Consider the following 23048-nt stretch of genomic DNA (forward strand, 5'->3'; position numbering starts at 1 on the left):
CATGCAGATCTCGAATAGGATGGTGCCTGTTATAATGTTATGATTGAGGCTCTGGACTCAAAGCATAACTTGTTTTTCTATAACATTCTATAAAATACAGGTGCTTCTCAATAAATTAGAATGTCAAGGAAAAGTTCATTTTTTTCAGTAATTCAACTCAATTTGTGAAACTCGTGTATTAAAAAATTCAGTGCACGCAGACTGAAGTAGTCTAAGTCTTTGGTTTTTATAATTGTGATGATTTTGGCTCACATTTAACAAAATCCACCAATTCACGATCTCAACAAATTAGAATATGATGACATGCCAATCAGCTTATCAACTAAAAACACATGCAAAGGTTTTCTGAGCCTTCAAAAATGTCTCTGACAATTATTGACATCCTTCACAAGGAGTGTAAGTCACAAAAAAAATCATTGCCAATAAGCTGGCTGTTCACAGAATGCTGTATCCAAGCATGTTAACCCTCTGAAGTCGATTAACGCGTATACGCGTTATGAGGCATTTTCTCCTGATAACCCCGAAAAGAACTTAAATTACACTTTCAGTTTTGAACGTACAGATAAGAGCAATGCATCACTCGAATCTGTAAAGGGTATACTTTTTTTTATAAAATAAAGATAACAAACAAGGTGTGCTATCTTCAGCCTTTGTCTGCGCTGATCTTCATTGGGGAAGTCGTGGCCTAATGGTTAGAAAGTTGGACTCGCAATCGAAGGGTTGTCTCGGGCCGGCAGGAATTGTGGGTGGGGGGAGTGCATGTACAGTGTTCTCTCCACCCTCAATACCACGACTTAGGTGCCCTTGAGCAAGGCTTTAAACACTCAACTGCTCCCCGGGCGCCACAGTACATATATGGCTGCCCACTGCTCCGGGTGTGTTTTCACAGTGTGTGTGTGTGTTCACTGCTCTGTGTGTGTGCACTTTGGATGGGTTAAATGCAGAGCACGAATTCTGAGGTCACCATACTTGGCTGAATGTCACTTTACTTTTTATTTAGACACACGTCATTAAAATGAACTGTAACTCAGTGAATACTCGAGGAAGAGACATGGGAGAGATATCTATAGAAAGCCTGAATACTACACGAAGAGACATGGGAGAGATATCTATAGAAAGCCTGACATGTCTACTTTGAAACTAAACAAATGCTGCCGAAAACAAATATTCTGTGATAAAGTAATCCACATGAAAATCCATATCCCTTCATTATCTTCTAATGCGACCACGCCCTCGGGTTGAATGCTCTATTCAGATTCTAATGTTTCACTGAAGTGCGCGGCTTGAATATACCCACACAACAGAAGACAACGCAGCCAGACTTTTCTTCACGATTTTTTTTATTTTACTGTTTGCTTTGCGATAAGAAAAATAAGACATAATTCACCCCAAAAAGATGTGATGTGGTTGAGGATTTGAGATTTGGATTTCCTCAGAAAAAAGAATGAAGCACTTTATTCAGCAGAGATCATAAAAATGAGTAAGTCTCTTTTTATTTACTTGTACTAGTTTTCACATGACATGTAAACATTTTACTAGTTAGACTTTTTCCAAATACTTTTCTAAACTATAATTCCTGACTAAATGTATAATCAAGTGAAATATTATGAAGTTATATTCAAAATCTTGGAGCACTTCATGCTTAATGCTGCTGATCAGCTTTTTGAAGATGCTGATTTTATTTTCAAGCAGGATTTGGCACCTGCACACACTGCCAAAAGCACCAAAAGTTGGTTAAATGACCATGGTGTTGGTGTGCTTGACTGGCCAGCAAACTCACCAGACCTAAACCCCATAGAGAATCTATGGGGTATTATCAAGAGGAAGAAGAGACTAAATAATGCAGATGAGCTGAAGGACACTGTCAAAGAAACCTGGGTTCCATACCACCTCAGCAGTGCCACAAACTGATCACCTCCATGCCACGCCGAATTTAGACAGTAATTAAAGTAAAAGGAGACCCAATTAAGTATTCAGTACATGTACAGTAAATTATCATACTTTCCAGAAGGCCAATAATTCACTTAATGTTTTTTTATGTTTTGTTTTATGAACTATTCTAACTTGTTGAGATAGCGAATTGGTGGGTTTTTGTTAAATGTGAACCAAAATCATCACAAATAAATGTATCAAAAACTTAAAGACTTAAACTACTAAAGTCTGTGTGCATTGTATTTATTTTATACAGAAGTTTCACAATTTGAGTTGAATTACTGAAATTAACTTTTCCCTGACATTCTAATTTATTGAGAAGCACCTGTATTTTCTATAAAAATGTTAATGTCCTTGCAGTGACAAATAGCTTGTTTTATTTAATAAAATGTATGTTATAAGTTAAGATTTACAAGAAATATTTAACTGCAAATTGCAAACCAAATTTTATTGCACTTTTGTTCATATGGCAGTACTTTTAAATGAAAAAAGTGCACAATACACTTTTGATTGCATTATCAGTTATGTGCATAAAAATGTGATTAATTGCGATTAATCACAGACAATTATGCAATTAATCATGATTAAAAAATGTAACCGCTGCCCAGCACTAATGTTGCTGTGACAGAAGTTAATTGCTTCCTCAATTTTTTTTCTGTTTAGATTGGTCAGCTGTAATCTCACTGGTCAGTGCTGTGAAAGTTTGTCTTCAGCTCTACAATTATCAAAAGCCTACCTGAGAGAGCTGGACCTGAGTAACAATGAACTGCTGGATTCAGGAGTGAAGCTGCTGTCTGCTGGACTGAAAAGTGCAAACTGTCAGTTGAACATACTGAGGTATTTAGTAACAAAGATAAAGATTCAAGGGACTTTAACACCAAACATGAATTTTCACATGAATGTTCATTGCAAGCAAGATTTTGTAGAAATAATCAGTTCCTATAGAGTCATTCATACCAGCCACAAACATTCACTCAACCACAGAATGAACTTTTTACCGCCATGGGTTCTGTCGCCCCCATGTCTGCAAAATGCAATTGCAGCTTTTAAGGCTTTTTCTCCTGATAACCCTGAAAATAACTTAAATTACACTTTCAGTTTCGATCGTACAGATAAGAGCAATACATCAATCGAATCTGTAAAGGGTCTATTTTTATTTGTATACAGACATAATAACAACAAAACTTTGTGCATTTATAAAATAAAGATAACAAACAAGGTGTGCTGTCTGCAGCCTTTGTCTGCGGTGATCTTCATTTAAAATTGCATCATTAAAATGAACTGTAACTCAGTGAATATTCAATGAAGAGACATAAAATATATATCTATAGAAAGCTTGACTTGTCTACTTTTAAACTAAATAAGTGCTACTGAAAACAAAAGTAATCCATATGAAAACAAAGCGATGTCCAGTCTTTCACGTCTCTCTTCATTATCTTCTAATGCGACCACTCTCACGAGCTGAGCTGCTCGCGGCTTGTAAATGCCCATACATAAAACAAAGCAGAGAGACTGTTCTTCAAGTTTTTTTTATTTTACGGTTTGCTTCGTGATGAGAGGAATAAGACATAATTCACCCGAAGAAGATGTGCTGAGGATTACCTCAGGATTTGAGTTTTGGATTTCCTCAGAAAAAAGAATGAAGTGCCCAATCCGTCAGAGATCATAAACATGAGTAAGTCTCTTTTTATTTATTTATATACTTGTATTAGGTTTCACATAATGTGTAAACATTTTACTAGTTAGACTTTTTCTAAACAATAATTCCTGACTTAATGTATAATCAAGTGAAACATTAAGAAGTTTCAATAACAATATACACTACTATACCATTCAAAAGCTTGATGGAAATAATAGAAATGTAACAAATAAATGTAAATGTAACAAATGTAACAGACAATGTTGTTCTTTCAATTTATCAAAAAAAAAAACCCTGAAAAAATATTCTCAGCTCTTTTCCACAGAGGAGTCTAAGGGTATTTTTGGAGCCTGGAGAAGTTTTGTCATGCCCTGACATTTGTGCTTTTTTCAGTTTCTTATAAATATCTAAATGGCTAAAGTCTAATCTCACTGTAATCAGCACAAACTGGGCTATAATAATATGTGAAATGCATGTATGTACATGATTGTATTTTTGAGAGAAAAAAAATAGTGCGTGGTTAGTATCGATTTAAATTTTCTAAGACACTTTTTGTTGGTAAAAGTCATATGCGAGTAGGCGTCAACTATCATGAATATCATTGTGATTTACACCTGAGAAGACAAAGGCCTGCATAATGAGCTGCATAATGAGCTGCATAATGAGCCTTTGAGTCAGCTTGTGTCACTGAGAGGGAGGAGCTACAAGAAAGAATGTGAGGACAAAATAAATATATATTTTGTGTTTGTAGTTAATTTAGAATATATTTAATTACCCCACAACATAATTTAATATCCACTTGGGGGAGCAGTTAAACAGTTTATTAGGAACAATCAAAGCTGACTTTCAAACAATTTTTTTTTGCATTATTACTCCAGTCACACAATCCTTCAGAAATCCTTTTAACAATCTTATTTTCTACAATAAACATTTATTGTTATTATTATTATTATTATTATTATTAATTATGTTGAAAAGAGCTGAGAATATATTTTTCAGGTTTTTTAGGGGGAATAAATTGAAAGAACAGCATTGTGTTACATTTGTTACAGTTACATTTATTTGTTACATTTATATTATTTACATAAAGCTTTTGAATTATATAGTATTGTATATTGTAACTGAAACTTCACAATATTTCACTTGATTATACATTTAGTCAGGAATTATAGTTTGTAAAAAGTCTTTGGAAAAAGTCTATAAATAATGTTTACACGTTATGTGAAAACTAGTACAAGTATATAAATAAATAAAAAGAGAGTTACTCATGTTTATGATCTCTGCTGAATAAAGTGCTTCATTCTTTTTTTTCTGAGGAAATCCAAATCTCAAATCCTCAACCACATCACATCTTTTTGGGGTGAATTATGTCTTATTCCTCTCTTCGCGAAGCAAACATTAAAATTGTATTAAAATAATGATACTAATAACAATAAATGTTTTTTTTTCTGCAGAAAATCAGTGTGTGACTGGAGCAATGATGTAAAAAATTCAGCTTTGAAAGTCAGCTTTGATTGTTCCTAATAAACTTTTTAACTGTCAGAGTCTTAATCAGAGTCAGCAGCACATGTGAGAAGGTCTAGCCGAGGTGAGACTGCTTTCAGCGGATACCTGAGCACTGAGCTCCCGCTTATCACATGGAGCTCGTCTCCGAAAATCGGTAAAACACATTTTTAAATAGACGCTGTCTTTATAAATAAACCAAATATTTGAGATTAAAACAACTACATTCTTACCTGAAGTACTTTTAAAACTACATTTCATGACACGATAACAGCAATATTTAGAAAATTATCCGAATAAAAATCGTGGTTGGAAATGCTCAACAAATTGTTGTTACAATTGGTGTGAAGGAGTGAAGGAGACGTTGTGAATCAGGAGACCACGGTGAGAAGGAAACTCAGGAGGCCATGGCAGATCAGGAGACTCAGATGGCCACAGTGGCCTTGGCTGTCTTTGTCTTGGGTATATGCTCCACCAAATTTTCTTGAGGAAATCTAAGAATCCTGGGGGACTGGCTAAAACAGGGTGCTCAGGGGATGAAGGAGGGCTGGATGGGACCAGCAGAGTAGATGGAGACTCAGGAGATGAAGGAGGCTCAGGAAAGTCAAGACAAGTCACCTTTATTTATATATATATAGTGCTTTCAACAAAAATTATTGCGTCAAAGCAAATGAACAACATTAATTAGGAAAACAGTGTGTCAATAATTCAAAATGACAGTTAAAGGCAGTTCATCATTGAATTCATTGATGTCATCATTTCAGTTCAGTTTAAATAGTGTCTTTGCAATCATTTGCAATCAATTTCGATGATATCGCTGTAAATGAATTGACCCCAACTAAGCAAGCCAGAGGCAACAGCGGCAAGGAACCAAAACTCCATCAGTGACTGAATGGATAAAAAAGCTTGGAAGAAACCAGGCTCAGTTGGGGGGCCAGTTCTCCTCTGACCAGACGAAACCAGCAGTTCAATATCTCAATAATTCAATAATAATACACCTCACATAACAGATCACGATCAATATCATATAGAAAGGTTTTTAAACAACAAAACACATACATTTACACATATTTGTGTATCAGAATTTCAGACTGTTAATGACAAGCAATGCAAAAAAATCTAAATAAAAGTGATCTGTCTTTCATAAAGTTTTATTTAGGCCACTGTGTTTTATGTTACAAGACTGATGCGTCACCATGGAAACAGGTGAAACATTCTAAAATAACGGTCGCCTTAAACTCACTCTGGAGGGACTGCTAGAATATTTTAGACTCACCACTAAAAAGGTTAAATAATACAGTGCTTATTACTGTAATATTTCCACTGATTTATTTCATTATTTTGATCTTTATATTTTATTTTTGTTCACAAGTGTTCACAGCAGTAATTGCCATTTTTGTTGACTACCTACTGTGTATAAAGCTTAAAAGCATTTATTGTCTTTGAACTCCACTGTCTAGAGGACAACCCCAAAATTGATTTTAAATAGAACATGTACATGCAAAAAACAGTGATTTATGTAAATACTCTGTGATTAGTAATTTGCTTAAAATAAATCTTAAATATAAGCCGGACATATACAATTACTTAACACACAGCATATACAGATTCACCATTAGACACACAATATAAACCGACACACAGAACAAAGTTTCACAGCATCAAGGGTCTCGCTAGTGAAATGTCTTCTATACTTTTATGCCACGGGGGCATGATCAAATTGGAGAGCTGGTCAATGACATCACAGGAACACGGACACAAGGTGTACGATGTGGGCCAATGGGATGTTACTAGGAAAGTGAAAGTAAAAAAGGAGAAAGACTTGAGGAAAGAAAAAAAGTATATTAACATAACTTAACATACAGATATTCATGAGTATTTTTAGTTGTTTTGATTGCCAAACTAATGTGATGTATACTGTTGTTGTGTGTTTGTAGATTGTCTGGCTGTATGGTGACAGAAAAAGGCTGTCGTTATGTGTCTTCAGCTCTGAGATCAAACCCCTCACACCTGAGAGAGCTGGATCTGAGCTACAATCACCCAGGAGATTCAGGAGTCAAGCTACTCTCTGAAAAACTGGAAGATCCAAACTGCACACTGGACAAACTCAAGTATGTTGAGCAAGAAAAGTTACACTGACGTGTGTTTACGTATTATGTCTTATGTGCAGAATGTGAACATTGTGTGTGTTTTATAGTGTGGATCATGGAGGAGAGTTCAGGATTACAGCAGGTCTACGCAAATGTATGTCTGCAAAATCACACCTTTAGTGACTGGTGTTGTGTTGTATTCTAAATGTTCTCTCTTCTTGTGTTCAGATGCCTGTTTTCTCACACTGGATCCAAACACAGCAAACCCTTGTCTCATTCTGTCTGAGAGAAACCAAAAGGTGACACGTGTGGATGAGGAACAGTCATTTCTTGATCATCCAGAAAGATTTGATGTATGTCATCAAGTTCTTTCTAGAGAAAGTCTGTCTGGACGCTGTTATTGGGAGGCTGAATGGAGGGGATATTCTGTTATGTCAATGACATATAAAGGAATCAGCAGGAAAGGACAGAGTCATGACTGTTGGTTTGGACGAAATAAAAACTCCTGGAGTCTGATCTGCTCTGATAGTGGATTCATTGCCCGTCACAATAATAATTCAACTGACATACATATCCCTTTACGTTCCTCTCATATAGTAGGTGTATATTTGGACTGGTTGGCTGGCAGTTTGTCCTTCTACAGCGTCTCGAACACACACACACTCACACATTTACACACATTCACCTCCACATTCACTGAATCTCTGTATGCTGGATTTGGAGTTTATGGTTTCTCAGTGTGTTTTGCGTAAGTTTGAAAAGCCTGTGAACAACCACAGAGGTGTCACATACACATATAAATGAAAAACTCACGTGTCTGCGAGATGTGCTAGAACAAACCTCATTGGTTCTCGTGTGTTAGCACAGACACAAACATTTCTGTGTTTTAATCAATGTATATTATAGCTTAACACTAGAATCGCCAGAGGTCGCTGTATACCTAAAACCGCCAGCGGGAAGATTTTACCCACGTACATTACAACTGTATTTATATGGCTAAAGAACATATTATTTCACTGTATTATGCAACTGTCTTCACAAAGAAGTGTCTAGAGTCATGAAATGATTATGTTTAGTCATCAACTATATTTTTATCCTGTTGTTTTATGTTCAAGACTTTAATACAGACTACACAAATACATAATGGTCAGTAGCCTAAGGTAAAAAATAAAAAAGGCATGCACTCACAGCGGAAATTAGAAGGTAGTACTCTAAATATTTGCGATGTTATCACAAACTTCCAGGATGCCATCAGTAGCTGTAATGATCTCAGATCTGTGGGTTACAGCTATTTTTATGCATTTTTCTTCAGCACTTTGCAGAAGACAAAGGAGACAACAATGTTTTTGATGCCAATGTTTGCTGGAGGATTGCACCAGACTAGTATTTATGTGGTCAAATCAGTGGGTATTAATAAAATATGTTGTGGAACATTCGTGCAGTCAATAAAATCAGCAAACTTTTATCGTAGACGTTTTTTTTTCAAACGTTTCTTCAGAAAACATAATGGTACATATGAACACAAGATTGAATGCAACATAAAACAAATCATTATTTTGTTAGGTAAGAACGATGGAAGACCAGAGCAGGATGCAGTTAACAGTCTTTAATGAATAAAGGAAATAGTCCTCAATGAATAATTAGAACACAAATCACAGGCATTAATCAGAGTCAGAACACAAACTGCCAGACGACTGGATCTTAGAAAATCAACATAAACTTCCACGAGGACAGATGCAGGGACCCCGAGATGCATTCAGCCAGTCAGAAATAGTGAAGACAGCAGAAAGGGTGAACAGCCATGGGCAGGCACTGAACAGGTACTCTGCAAACAGGCACAGCTGGATAATACACAGTCTGATGGCAGTATAACTCACAGCAGAATTTATGATCTCACTTTCCACGGATAAGACAGGACAGGACTAGAGAACAGACGTTTCTCACGAGAGGTCATTGAATAATCCGACAACAAGACAGGGCTAGGAAGAGGGAATAAGAAGCAGAGACAATCAAGAGAAAAAGAGGGGACAGGTGAGGAGAAGGGAACGAAAGGGGAAACAGCTGAAAGAGATAATGAGTGGAGGAGTGGATGTGTGTGCGTGAGCGAGTGAGTGTGTGACCACAAGAGGGAGACAGAGAAAGAGGAAAATAAACCAGGATCATGACATATTTATTCTGAAAATCCTTATGTATGCCAAACAATACTTTTATTTATTTGGGTCTCTCTACTTGCTCGGGTAGCCATGTATGCTGTATGTGGGGAAATTTATTTTCGACGTATGAACTAAGGTCTCAAAAAATCTTTGTTTGAAGGGCTAACTTTCCCTTCCACCTACCACTACCTCTACTCCTCCAGCCAAAAGAGAATTGAGAAAACCTTACTCCATTCATATGAAGGCGCGAAGCGAAGTTGAAGGGGAAAGTGAAGGGGTAAAGGGTAGAATTGGGATTGGGCCTAAGTCTAATTACCCAGTCACTTCCATTTTCCTTTTCAGGTCATCTAGTTAACAGTGATTTCAGGATAGAAAATGCTAAAAAGTGTAATTTTAAACAATACATTTAATTCAAAGGGGTAATGATGTTTTCTATTGTCTATTTTATTATGTTCTGACAGAAACAGTGGGTTTTAGGCTGTTTTCCTTTTAAGAGGTCAGTGTAACCATCCAATTTTATGACTGGCTAACGTCCATTACAATCATTAACTGCCAATACCATTTTAAAAATAGTTTTTACATGAAATATATTACTTACAGTTTTCGGCATCAATGTTTTGTAGAAACACAGTTTGTAGGATGGAAAGAAAAAGGTGGGAACTGGCAGACATTTAAATAAAACTTTAATAATAAACATAAAACAGCATGAAAGTGCCTCACGGACGACTGCTGTGCACAAACAACACCAAACACAAAATAAAATCCAGGTCTGGTCCTCTCTCGTCTTCACTGTCGTAACTCCTCCTTTTTGTCCTTCTGGGGCTCCCTGGGACTCAAGACCATTGAGTGGTGCAGGTGTTGATCAGTTCCAATTACTCCACCCACCCCACTCATCACATACCCCAATCACCCTGGGGGGTACTCTGACAAGACTGCGCTCTAACCCCCAGGCCCCCCCCACTTCCGGGGAAACCGAACACGGTGGCCACGGGTACCTGGGGGTAAGGACAGACAGACGAGGTGAGAGAAAAGGAAACAGAAGTATGAGTAGTGACAGAGAGGGGAGAGAGGAGAAAAAAATTTGTTCTGGTTCCCAGACACACTGCCACTCGGCACTCCACCAGCAGGGTGATCTCTTCTGCTGTGCCTGGCGGCAATACTGGATAGCCCTCGGTGGACGGCATGACACTCCTCCTCCGCCTGGTGGGATTGATTCCGGTACTGATTCCAGGTCGGGGACCTAGTAACATTTCCGCATTTAGATAAGGAACGAGCGCTGTGTGAACAAAAGCCAGAACTAATGCCATAGAAAGGTGTGCCGTAGTGATGACGCACGTTATCGCGCGACTCTTTTACCGGGTATTTTGAAGGCAGATCCAATCCAACCCAACGGCTCTTTTAAGAGAAATCATTAGCCAAAGCTCTAATTCTCTCTCTCCCACACACACACATGCATAAACTAACACACACTCTCTCTCCCACACTAACACACACATAAACTATCACAAACTCTCTCTCCCAAACATACACACAAACACATATACTAACACACATACTCTCTCTGTCACACTAACACACAAGTAAACTAACACACACTCTCTCTCCCACACACACATAAACTAACACAAACACTCTCTCCTACAGACACACACACACACACACATATAAACTAACACACTCTTTCTCACACACACTCACACACAGACACAAACATGGTACCTGGAGCCATAACAGATCAGTGTAGCGTTTGCTGCAAAGAGTTTGGCAGTGCCTCGAAAACATGCAAACACTTTGGAATGAAGGTTAAACTGAAGAAAAATCTGGAAGGCCAAAAAATTAAATTTAATGGCCAGTGGGCAGCCAAATTTTAAAAAAGATGGCAATACTTGCAAAATAATGAATTCTGTGGACTTGATTGTAAGCTTTATTTCAATATATGAAACTGATTTTTATTTTCTCAAGGCTCATGTCTATTAACATCACTATACTTAGAAAAATGCCCTATAATGTAACAAAGCTTATTGCTATTTGAGTAGATATGATATACAGTAGTGGATAAGAACATAGTTTTTAACTTGACTGTATACTTTTCTTTAAAATGTTTTGTTCTCTTTTCTCAGCTCTATAAATTGAAATTACTGGGCATCTCAACGATGCTTTTTATTACAACACAGAGAGGCCAGCACCGATCTACAAAAGTTTTGGTCAAAAGGTCATACATTCAGAACCATCCCTCAGTTCCAATCAGGGCCGGCCCGCGGCATAGGCGGTATAGGCAAATGCTAAGGGCGCCACTCATCCATAGGGGCGCCAGAATGATTGAACGAGTGAATGTTTTTTTTTTTTTTTACATATTTTTTTTTTTTATAATAGGCTACTATTTAAAAACCATTAATTCGAAATACTACCAAAAAAAAAAGTCCAGCTCTTCAATCTTCCCCCGCCCATCGAGTGCTTGAAGTGCGTCAGAAACAGAGCGTGCGCACGATCAGTTGTTGGTAATTTGTTGTGTAGCGTGCCCGACGCCGCATCCAATGTAGACAGCACTGCTTTTGTTAATACAGCTCGTAGAAACGGGCCTGGCAGCTCGCGTCAGTTCTAGACACGGTGAAAGTTTCCTGATTGTGACGGATGGCCAAATTTACATGACACATTATAAATGAGCATAGTCTGTGATGGATACAGTGCCAAAAAGAAGAGAAGAGGATAAAGACAGAGGTAAAGAGATGTAGTGAAAGAACAATTTATTGCATAGGAGTAAGATACTATAATTTCATGGCAGTTATTTTTACCTTAAACTTAATGTTAGCAGTTGTTCTGAGTTCTGAGTCCCCAGACTGTGATTTTGTACAATCATGTCAGTTTTAAGACGCATTTTTTATTATCACTTTTTTATTAATGTTTTACTCTACAGTTGTGCAGTTTTGGGGGGATAAAAAAGTTTGGAAACATTACTATTTTTAATGTTTTTGAAAGAAGTTTCTTCTGCTCATCAAGCCTGCATTTATTTGATCAAAAATACAGAAAAAAATGTAATATTGTGATATATTATTACAATTTAAAATTATTTGTTTTCAATTTATTATACTTTAAATTATCATTTATTTCTGTGATGCAAAGCTGAATTTTCAGCATCATTACTCCATTCTTCAGTCTCACATGTGACATCCAGTCTATCACATGATCCTTTAGAAATCATTCTAATATGATGATTTATGTGTTGGAAACAGTTCTGCTGTAATGTGTGTGTGTGTGTGTGTGTGTGTGTATATATATATATATATATATATATATATATATATATATATATATGCTAAATCATGAACACAATGACAGGGTGAAATGGGCTGTGATGCATAGAGAGCCAGGTAAAATCTTCCCTAGGGCAGCAAATTGGTCAGGGCCGGCCCTGGTACCAATCATGCTGAAACTTTATGAGGCTGTTATTAGAGGTATTTATTTGAACATTTGCAGTTACAATTTGAAAAGCTCTTCTTTTACTTAATCATTTACCCTTAAATTGTCCATAAGATTATAATGTCACACTAAATATGTTTTAAAGTGTGCATCCACTGGCATAACTTCTGGTAGTGTATTAGTATTTGTATTAGTATTTATCATTAGACATAAATCATAACTGTCTCTAAAAACTAATATGAATTTTATTTATGCATTATGCTTCAATGCTAAATTCATTTGTATCGCATATTTCAAGGCACATATTGTTTCAAAGCCACTATACAAAAATGTTTATATATATATATATATATATATATAGAGAGAGAGAGAGAGAGAGAGAGGATGTTTGTTATCAGCCATAGACGAGTTTCAAAATAATGTCAATTGAAAAAAAGCTGCAACTTTTGCCTTAGACTATAGATTTTTTTAATTTGTTATTTTAAAACAAGTAATGTTTTGGCCATTGTCATGGCCTTAATCAGATATCAATAACAACTATACCACACAGTGCTTTACACACTATTACAATCAGTGACTGGTATACCCCACTAATTCTGGGAGTGGCTTTATAACAAGATTAAGAGAGGAAAACAGAGCCTATTAAGGAAAACAGACTATGGTATTTTATACTGAGGTTTCCCTTTTCCCATCTTTTACTTGCTAAACACCTGTTGCTGATGGAAAGAGTGTAAAGCATTTGTGATATAGGTGTTATTGATGTCTGATGAAGGCCTTGAAAATGGCTGAAACGTTATTTATTTTAAGTTAATAAATTTCAGTCTTTTTTCTTCTAGGCCGAGTGTTGCAATTTTCCTTAAGTTGAGATGAACTTTTGATTTTGGTATAAACTCCTCTTCAGTTGGCTGAGCATATCTTTTGAACCTTTTTTTTTTCTTCAAATTATTATCCATAAACGTTATATGATACGTTTTATGGTTAATGTCATGTATTCAGTGTCATGTATTCAGTTAAGATAATTTCACTGAAGGAAAGTGTTTTAATGAAAGCAGTTTCTGCTATTCTAGGTGCCATCAACAGAGTTTTGTGATCTTAAAGAGCATTATGCAGTGTAGCATCAGTTAAATCAGTTAAACCCTGCTTCAACAAACATACCATATAGCTTTCAAATAAGCCTGAAAGACTAGATTAGTTGGATCAGGTGTGTTTAATTAGGGTTGATTCCAACCTATGCAGGGCTCAAAGAAATTTTTCAAAACAAGTTTTAATATAGTTATACATTTAGAACTGAGACAATATGATAAAAAACTGTAATGTTATTACCTTAAAGGTCCCGTTCTTCATGATCCCATGTTTTAAACTTTAGTTAGTGTGTAATGTTGTTGTTAGAGTATAAATAATATCTATAAAATTCTAAAGTTCAAAGTTCAATGCCAAGCGAAGTATTTTATTTAACAGAATTCGCCTACAAAAAAACGACCCATTTGGACTACATCCCTCTAGTTCCTGCAGTAATGACGTCACTAAAACAGATTTTTGACTAACCTCCGCCCACATGAATACACAAAAAAGGGGGCGTGGCCTTGTTGGGCTCCGACGGAAAAGAGGAAGAGCTGTGTTTGTGTTTGTCGCCATATCGTCGAAACGCTGTTATTTTCATCTCGGAGTCCAATCACCTTTGTTTGGGCTTCCCAGGGACGCTGTACTTGGAGATTAATGGTTACAAATTATGTTTAACTCGGTTCCCGAAAATTATAATCCACATGTAAAACTATGTGCAGCACATTTTGCTGAGGACAGCGAGCTTACTCAATCTCAGTCAGTTTAATGCCGGATTCGCACAAAGATTATTCCTGAAAGATGGAGCAGTCCCCTCTTTGTCTGGAGAAGGCGTTGTTTATGGACCACAACCGGTAAGTGTATTTTATTATTTAAGTTGGTGTGTTTAACAGTTTCTGTAACTTATTACACAAAGGGCAACACCGTTTAGCTTTGTTAACTAGATGTTAGGGCTGTGCAAAAAAATCGAATGCAATTTTCATGCGCATCTCATCAGTAAAAACGCTCCTGTGATTATAAGTACATCTCCAGCACGTGCGTTCTTTTACTGTCTATGGTTCAGATCAGGATTGCCAGGTTTTCAAAACAAATCCTGCCCACTTGCTTCTCAAAACTAGTCCAAAACCAGCCCAATCACGTTTCCACGTTTCCAGCTGCTGTCAAATGACAACACAAGAACCGCTGGCACAATCAGAACTCGTTACGTATTTCTGAAGGAGGGACTTTATAGAACAAGGAAGTCATCAGCCTGTTTTTATGACAGTGAAAACAGCGATATACAGATAGGTGAATTGTGTGAAAAATACTGCGTTTTTTTACACGCGAAACATGAACACATGTTATATTGCACATTGTAAACACAATCAAAGCTTCAAAAAAGCATGAAAAATGGGACCTTTAATGCTGGAAAGACCTTTATTTTATTTTATTATTATATATTAATTTTTATTATTATTTATTTTTTGTTAATACTAGCCCTTCATACATCTAACCATTCACTCGGTGTTAAGAGCTGTTCAGATTCAAACTGCAGGTCCGCAGCGAGTCAGTGTCATGGACTGAGGACAGAGCAAGTGTAAATATATTTTCTAGTCTATATTTCCATCTCCTTAGGCCGCTGGTTTAGGATTTTTTTTTGTTCTTTTATAAATTATTTGTAAATAGAGCAGTCACTGTCTGTGTCTACACCGGATGTAAGAGTTGTCGTGCGAAAAGTGTGTCTAAACTTGATGAAATCACACTACAGTGTCAGATCATCTGAATACAGTATCAGTACATTTCGTCATAAACAGAACGAGGCATCAGTTCACTGATGGGGATCGTGTCCAGTGTATCCATCACTGTGTTCTGTTGTCTTTTGTCTGATCACCCCACTTGTGTCCGGTGTAGACCTGGCGTGCATCTCTCTCACTCGCAGCAGAGTCTGTGAGCAGCAACAACTTCCCCTCCGCGCTCAAAGCATCAGCTGCGCACGCACTGATACCAGAAATACAGCTCGCCTTCACTCCGTGCATTAAGTATTTAATAAATAAAAAATAGCAGGAGAGTTGTGTGTAAGCTTTTTTCCCTATCACATGCCAAACTAATAAATAACATTGTAAGCATTAAATCTTTAATTGCTGCTTTCTGCTGTGAAAACTTTGTTTGTGAGGAAAATAACAGTACATTTTTGTCAGTTATTTTGTCTAAACAGATCGATGAATTTCTTCAAGATTTCAAAATCAGATAGCCTACTGATAATTTAGTAGCACTGTAAGACCACATTTGTTTGAATGCATTATTGCTAAAGCGATTACGTGTGAATGTGATGTATCTGTTTAAATCATGCTTTAACCTGAAAATAATCAGTAAAAGAAACAGACAAACTCCTTAGCCTTTAGGTGTATAAAATATGTGCAAGATTTGCACTGCACGTGTGATGGTAGATGTGCAGCTTTTATTCTTATTTATTTTATCTTCAGTACAAATCTTGTTTGGTTTTATTTTGGGTAATTGCATGTAAAAAATAATTTACATTGTAATTCATATGCAAAATGTGAATTAATATTCATATGCAAGTATTTGTGCAAAAATTATTAATGCGTATTAATGACAGGGCACATTAATTTTCAACATTCAACAATCTGTGAATGTTCCATTTCTCTGTCGGACAGAGCCAGCACTGTGAATTTCATCTTGCAGCTGACAAGAAAACATTTGTTTATTGATAAATAATTAAAATGTCTCATTTTTCACAATTATTAGGCTACTTCTGCATGTGCTTTGTGGCAAACTTAATGCATGTGCTTGAGCGCGGAATATATTAAGACTTGATTATGTAAATTTAATATAAACCTCTGATTAGTTGAATATAACAAATGAACGACTAGAACTAGAAAAATCTTACGTGGGGGCAGACCATTTTTTAGTCTATAACCAAAACAACCGTCCTATATAAACCGGTTCAGCCACTTTGAAAGCCTCATAAGACACTGTCCATATGAAAGAGCAATTCACACCTTTATCTCGACCCCCACAAGCCATACACAACTACCCCCCAAAAACCCAACCCCCTCCAGCTGAACAGAATTCGGTCTGTGTTTTGGCTCTGAGGAACGGTGTGTTACTGGGCTGAAAGATGCCTGCACTCAGCAGGACTACTCTCTGTATTCCTTATTTTCTGGCAGCCCATATTATTATTTTCACAAGACCATAATGATAATAACAAATCATCAATTAATAATTAATCATTATTTTACGAAAATCATTGTTATTTGTGATCGTGTTTTATTTTTATTTATTTTATTTTATTTTTTATTTAACCTTTATTTAACCAGAAAAAGCTCTCTGAGATTAAAAATCTCTTTCACAGGAGTGTCCTGGCCAAAATGTGCAGCAGTACAATCAATTACATCACAGATAAACATCACACAAACAGATTAAAAACACTTAAAAGCAGTTGAATATAGTTAGATCAACTTCCATTTGCCGGATAACTGATTTGAAATGGTCTAAAGTCAGCAGATTTTCTAATTTTAATTTAGATTGGAGGAAATTCCAATCAAACGGCGCTGCATACATAAAAGACTTCTTACCTAGCTCAGTTCGAGTAAAAGGAACAGAAAGAGTATAAAAGTTATGATGTATGGTGTTATGGTGTATGTTCGCGGAAGGCTTTCAGACCAAGCGGAATCCTCTGTTCCCACCTCACAGCGCGCAGGACTCGCGCTCAGTGATGTAGCTTCACCGTCTGCGGTTTGACTTTACTGAATCAGATTGAGGCGAATACAACTTATTGGTCATGAGACCAACATTTAGAAAGGCAGGAAAACATTCATTCTACCTGAAGGAAGACGTATTTCATTGAGCTAATGCTGTTAAATAGAGAGAGAGAGAGAGAGAGAAACTAGTCTAGGGCTATTCTTAAACTTGGAGCTCATTATATTGAAGTACAAATCCAAACCCCAGAAACATTATGCATTTTATGAATAATGAAATGTTATGAAAAGTATGCATTTTATTTATTCACATGTGACGATCATGCACTAGGAAAACACGAGGAGAGGGAGAGATCCAATTGCAGGTATACTTTAATAACAAAAACGGTAATCCAACAAAAACAGTCCAAGGAGACAAACAAAACAAAAGAGGGAACCGGATGGAACGGACAGGGAACTCTGAGGACGAGAAGGCAAGGGTAAGTCTCAGGAGACGAGAACATTAGTACACGAAGGGTAAGGACTCCATACAAACAACAGGGAAAGGCAGGTATTTATAAGGAGACTAATGACAATAGACTGCCTGCACCTGTGCGATTAACTGGAGTGCAATTACTGTGAAGACAGGACCAGACTAGAGGAATTATAGTGCCTATGGTGAAGTGCCTAAGGAGAAGTGAGATAAGTCTCACTAGTGGACACCCAGGAAAACAGACTGACAGCGTGACATTACCCCCTCCCCTACGGAGCAGCTGCCAGATGCTCCACCTGAAACCCAGGGAAACCCAACAGATAAAGAAGCTAGGAGGGAGGTGGAGCCAGAAAACATAGTACACAGTGACAGGAGAACCAGGTAGAATGGGAAAACAGAGACAGGAGAACCAGGTAGAATGGGGAAACAGAGACAACACACCCAGGTAGAATGTGGAAACAGAGACAAAACAACCAGGTAGAATGGGGAGACAGAGACAAGACAACCAGGTAAAATGGAAAGACAGAGACAAGATAAGTGTAATACCAGGATGTCCAGGATGGTGGTGGACCGGCGGAGGATCAGGGGGAGGGACGAAGGGCCAGGTCCAATGAAGGAAACAGACAGAAAAAAAAAGAAAACAAAAATATAGGTCCATGAAAGACATCGCGTGATGCCCACCCGGGCGGAGCAGAGGACCACCACAACCATGTGGTCAAGGCAGAAGCCCCCCAGGGCGGAGCAGAAGACCACCACGTCCTTGTGGTCGAGGCGGGAGTCCCCCAGGGCAGAGCAGAAGACCACCACATCCTTGTGGTCGAGGCGGGAGTCCCCCAGGGTGGAGCAGAAGACCACCACATCCTTGTGGTCGAGGCCGGAGTCCCCCAGGACGGAGCAGAAGACCACCACGTCCTTGTGGTCGATGCCAGAGTCCCCCAGGGCGGAGCAGAGGACCACCACAACCATGTGGTCAAGGCAGAAGCCCCCCAGGGCGGAGCAGAAGACCACCACATCCTTGTGGTCGAGGCTGGAGTCCCCCAGGGCGGAGCAGAAGACCACCACGTCCTTGTGGTTGATGCCGGAGTCCCCCAGGGCGGAGCAGAAGACCACCACGTCCTTGTGGCCAGACCAACGGAAGGAAGAAACTCTGGTAATCCTATGGTGTTTCTACTGGATTCCAGAAGATCGGTGCTGACTTGACTCTGCTCACGAAGATTATTGGTGACTTGCATTTGTTCATGAAGATCCCCGGTGACTTGACTCAGTTCTTGAAGATCCCCGGTGACTTGACTCAGTCCTCGAAGATCACCGGTGACTTGACTCAGTCCTCGAAGATCACCAGTGACTTGACTTGACTCTGAAAGGTCAGCGGTAACTAGCCTTGTCTCTGGAAAGTCCATGGTAGCTAATCCTGACTCTGGAAGGTCAAAGGTGACTAACCCTGACTGAGGAAGGTCAATGGTGACTAACCCTGACTCTGGAGGGTCCACGAGCACCTGACTCGACTCTGAAGGGTCAACCGGAACCTGACTAGACTCTGAAAGGTTAACAGGAATCTGACTTGATTCTGGGGAATCAACTGGAACGTGATTCGACTCTGGAGGGTCAACAGGAACTAGCTCTGACTCTGGAAGGTCAACGGTGACTAACCCTGACTCTGGAAGGTCGACGGTGACTAACCCTGACTCTGGAGGGTCCATGAGCACCTGACTCGACTCTGGAAGGTCAACAGGAACTTGACTCAACTCTGGAAAGTTAATGGACACCTGACTCGATTCTGGAAGATCAACAGGAATCTGACTTGATTCTGGGGAATCAACTGGAACATGATTCGACTCTGGATGGTCAACAGGAGCCTGACTCGACTCTGGAAGGTCAACAGGAATTAGCCCTGACTCTGGAGGGTCAACGGTAACTAACCCTGACTCTGGAAGGTCGATGTTGACTAACCCCTGACTCTGGAGGGTCCATGAACACCTGACTCGACTCTGGCGGGTCAACCGGAAACTGACTTGATTCTGGGGAATCAACTGGAACGTGACTCGACTCTGGATGGTCAATAGGAGCCTGACTTGACTCTGGAGAGTCAACTGGAATTTGACTCGACTCTGGAAGGTCAACAGGAACTAGCCCTGACTCTGGAGGGTCAACGGTAACTAACCCTGACTCTGGAAGGTCGATGGTGACTAACCCTGACTCTGGAGGGTCCATGAACACCTGACTCGACTCTGGAGGGTCAACCGGAAACTGACTCAACTCTGGAAAGTCAGCGGGCACCTGACTCAACTCTGGAGGGTCAACAGGAACTAGCTCTGACTCTGGAAGGTCAACGGTGACTAACCCTGACTCTGGAAGGTTGATGGTGACTAACCCTGACTCTGGAAGGTCGACGGTGACTAACCCTGACTCTGGAAGGTCGACGGTGACTAACCCTGACTCTGGAGGGTCCATGAGCACCTGACTCGACTCTGGAGGGTCAACCAGAACTTGACTCAACTCTGGAAAGTTAATGGACACCTGACTCGACTCTGGAAGGTCAACAAGAACTTGACTCAACTCTGGAAAGTCAATGGACACCTGACTCGACTCTTGAAGATCAACAGGAATCTGACTTGATTCTGGGGAATCAACTGGAACGTGATTCGACTCTGGATGGTCAACAGGAGCCTGACTTGACTCTGGACAGTCAACTGGAATTTGACTCGACTCTGGAAGGTCAACAGGAACTAGCCCTGACTCTGGAGGGTCAACGGTAACTAACCCTGACTCTGGAAGGTCGATGGTGACTAACCCTGACTCTGGAGGGTCCATGAACACATGACTCGACTCTGGAGGGTCAACCGGAAACTGACTTGATTCTAGGGAATCAACTGGAACGTGACTCGACTCTGGATCGTCAATAGGAGCCTGACTTGACTCTGGACAGTCAACTGGAATTTGACTCGACTCTGGAAGGTCAACAGGAACTAGCCTCTGTAAGGTTGATGGTGACTAACCCTGACTCTGGAGGGTCCATGAACACCTGACTCGACTCTGGAGGGTCAACCGGAAACTGACTCAACTCTGGAAAGTCAGCGGGCACCTGACTCAACTCTGGAAGGTCAACAGGAATCTGACCCAACTCCGGAAAACCCACTGTAACTGCCTTCCTCTGCAGTGGCCCCGAGCTGGTGGCCATCTTGTGCAGTGGTGCTGGCTCCGCAGACGTGACGTGAACAGTCCTGGGAATCTCTAGGATTTTTGACAGCCTGGAGAAATAATCCAAGAATGTCTCTGCTGCCATCTTGGGCGTTGACGCTGAGCTGGCGGCCATCTTGCACTGTGGCGCTGGACTGGCGGCCATCTTGTGCTTTGGCGCTGTGCTGGCGTCCATCTTGCCCCTTGGCGCTGGGTTGGCAGCCATCTTGTGCAGCGGCACAGGACTGGCGGCCATCTTGCACAGCGGCGCTGGCTCAGCCGATTTGCGTCTTCTCTCCCCTCTCTGGTCATAGTGGGGAAATGGCGGCTCCCAACCAAACCCCCGGGTCAACGGGAGCCCACAGTGGAGATCGCTGCCGGACCTCCTCTCGACTGCTTGCTCCGAAGCGACCTCCCCTGGTCCCACGGAACACAACTTGGTGAGTGCCCTCAAAAAACCATTTCTCTCCCACTTGATGGCTGGGGAGGAAATTGTAGCAGACATACCGCTGGATCTCTGCGATGGAGTCCTTCTGTGACGATCGTGCACTAGGAAAACACGAGGAGAGGGAGAGATCCAATTGCAGGTATACTTTAATAACAAAAAGGGTAATCTAACAAAAACAGTCCAAGGAGACAAACAAAACAAAAGAGGGAACCGGATGGAACGGACAGGGAACTTGGAGGACGAGAAGGCAAGGGTAAGTCTCGGGAGACGAGAACATTAGTACACAAAGGGTAAGGACTCCATACAAACAACAGGGAAAGACAGGTATTTATAAGGAGACTAATGACAATAGTCTGCCTGCACCTGTGTGATTAACTGGAGTGCAATTACTGTGAAGACAGGACCAGACTAGAGGAATTATAGTGCCTATGGTGAAGTGCCTAAGGAGAAGTGAGCTCACTAGTGGACACCCAGGAAAACAGAGACTGACAGCGTGACACTGTATGGTTGAAATTATATTTTAGTTCACAACTTTAAGTTCCGTTGTTAAAAAAAAAATGCTTTATTGGCTAAAGTTTCATAAACCTTCAGTTGTTATGCTCTAAAATTTCACAGTATTTTCACCTCCTAAATCACTAACCTTTAAAGTCACAATTCTATAATGGTCAAATTTACTCAAGCAGATAGTATTTTTAATGACATTTTATTATTATTTATTTATTTATTTTTGAATAATTGTAGCCTACATAAATAGGCGAAGCAAAACAAATATTTGGATCGTCCCTTATTTTTTCCATTATATTCTTAAAGAATAAACACTTATTTTCTACAAGAATAAACGAATATTCGAATATTCGTTTATTTAAATTAAGTTTAATGAGTCAGACATTATTTTTCAGCAACATTTGTTTTCGTCATTTTGAACAAGCTAACAATAAGCTTGAACATTACACATCGTGTTTTGTAGCTGAAAACCTTTAACAATGCGTGCAAACAAACAAAAGTACAGATTAAAAGCAAAAAAAAAAAAAAGTGAACAAAGAAAAAACGTAAAGCAGCCTGCAGCAATTAGGCTATTGTACAGAATGTAGCTTACACTAAACTTTTAAACTGTCAGCAAATCTTTTTTGCTTTTTTTCTATTGTTTCAAATGTTCTTGTTAAGAAATACGGGCATGTAAACATGATTGGGGGAAAGTCGGATCCTTAGTCTGTTAACAATAAGGCCGACCGCGGAGAAAACGCGCTCTGACGGCACAGACGTTGGCGGGACTCACAAATAACGGTGTGCTAAGCGAATACGTTTTGTGAAGCGCTTCGTGTTTTCGTTTCACCACTGAATGGGATCCTCATCTGGTGGAATACATGGCTCCAGCAAGAACTGTTCCCACTCGTCTCGGCTGGACTCTCTGTAATCATCGCTGGAGAACTGGCTCTGCCTTTTCCGATGAGTGGGCATTG

At 39.4% G+C, this 23048-nt stretch overlaps 1 pseudogene; it reads left to right on the plus strand.

Annotated features, from left to right (window-relative positions):
* The window catches only part of LOC132099126 (NACHT, LRR and PYD domains-containing protein 3-like), a 476979-nt pseudogene that overhangs the window by 40313 nt on the left and 413618 nt on the right, over positions 1-23048 (plus strand).

This window comes from Carassius carassius, chromosome 22, assembly GCF_963082965.1.
Source record: "Carassius carassius chromosome 22, fCarCar2.1, whole genome shotgun sequence".
Lineage (NCBI taxonomy): Eukaryota > Metazoa > Chordata > Actinopteri > Cypriniformes > Cyprinidae > Carassius > Carassius carassius.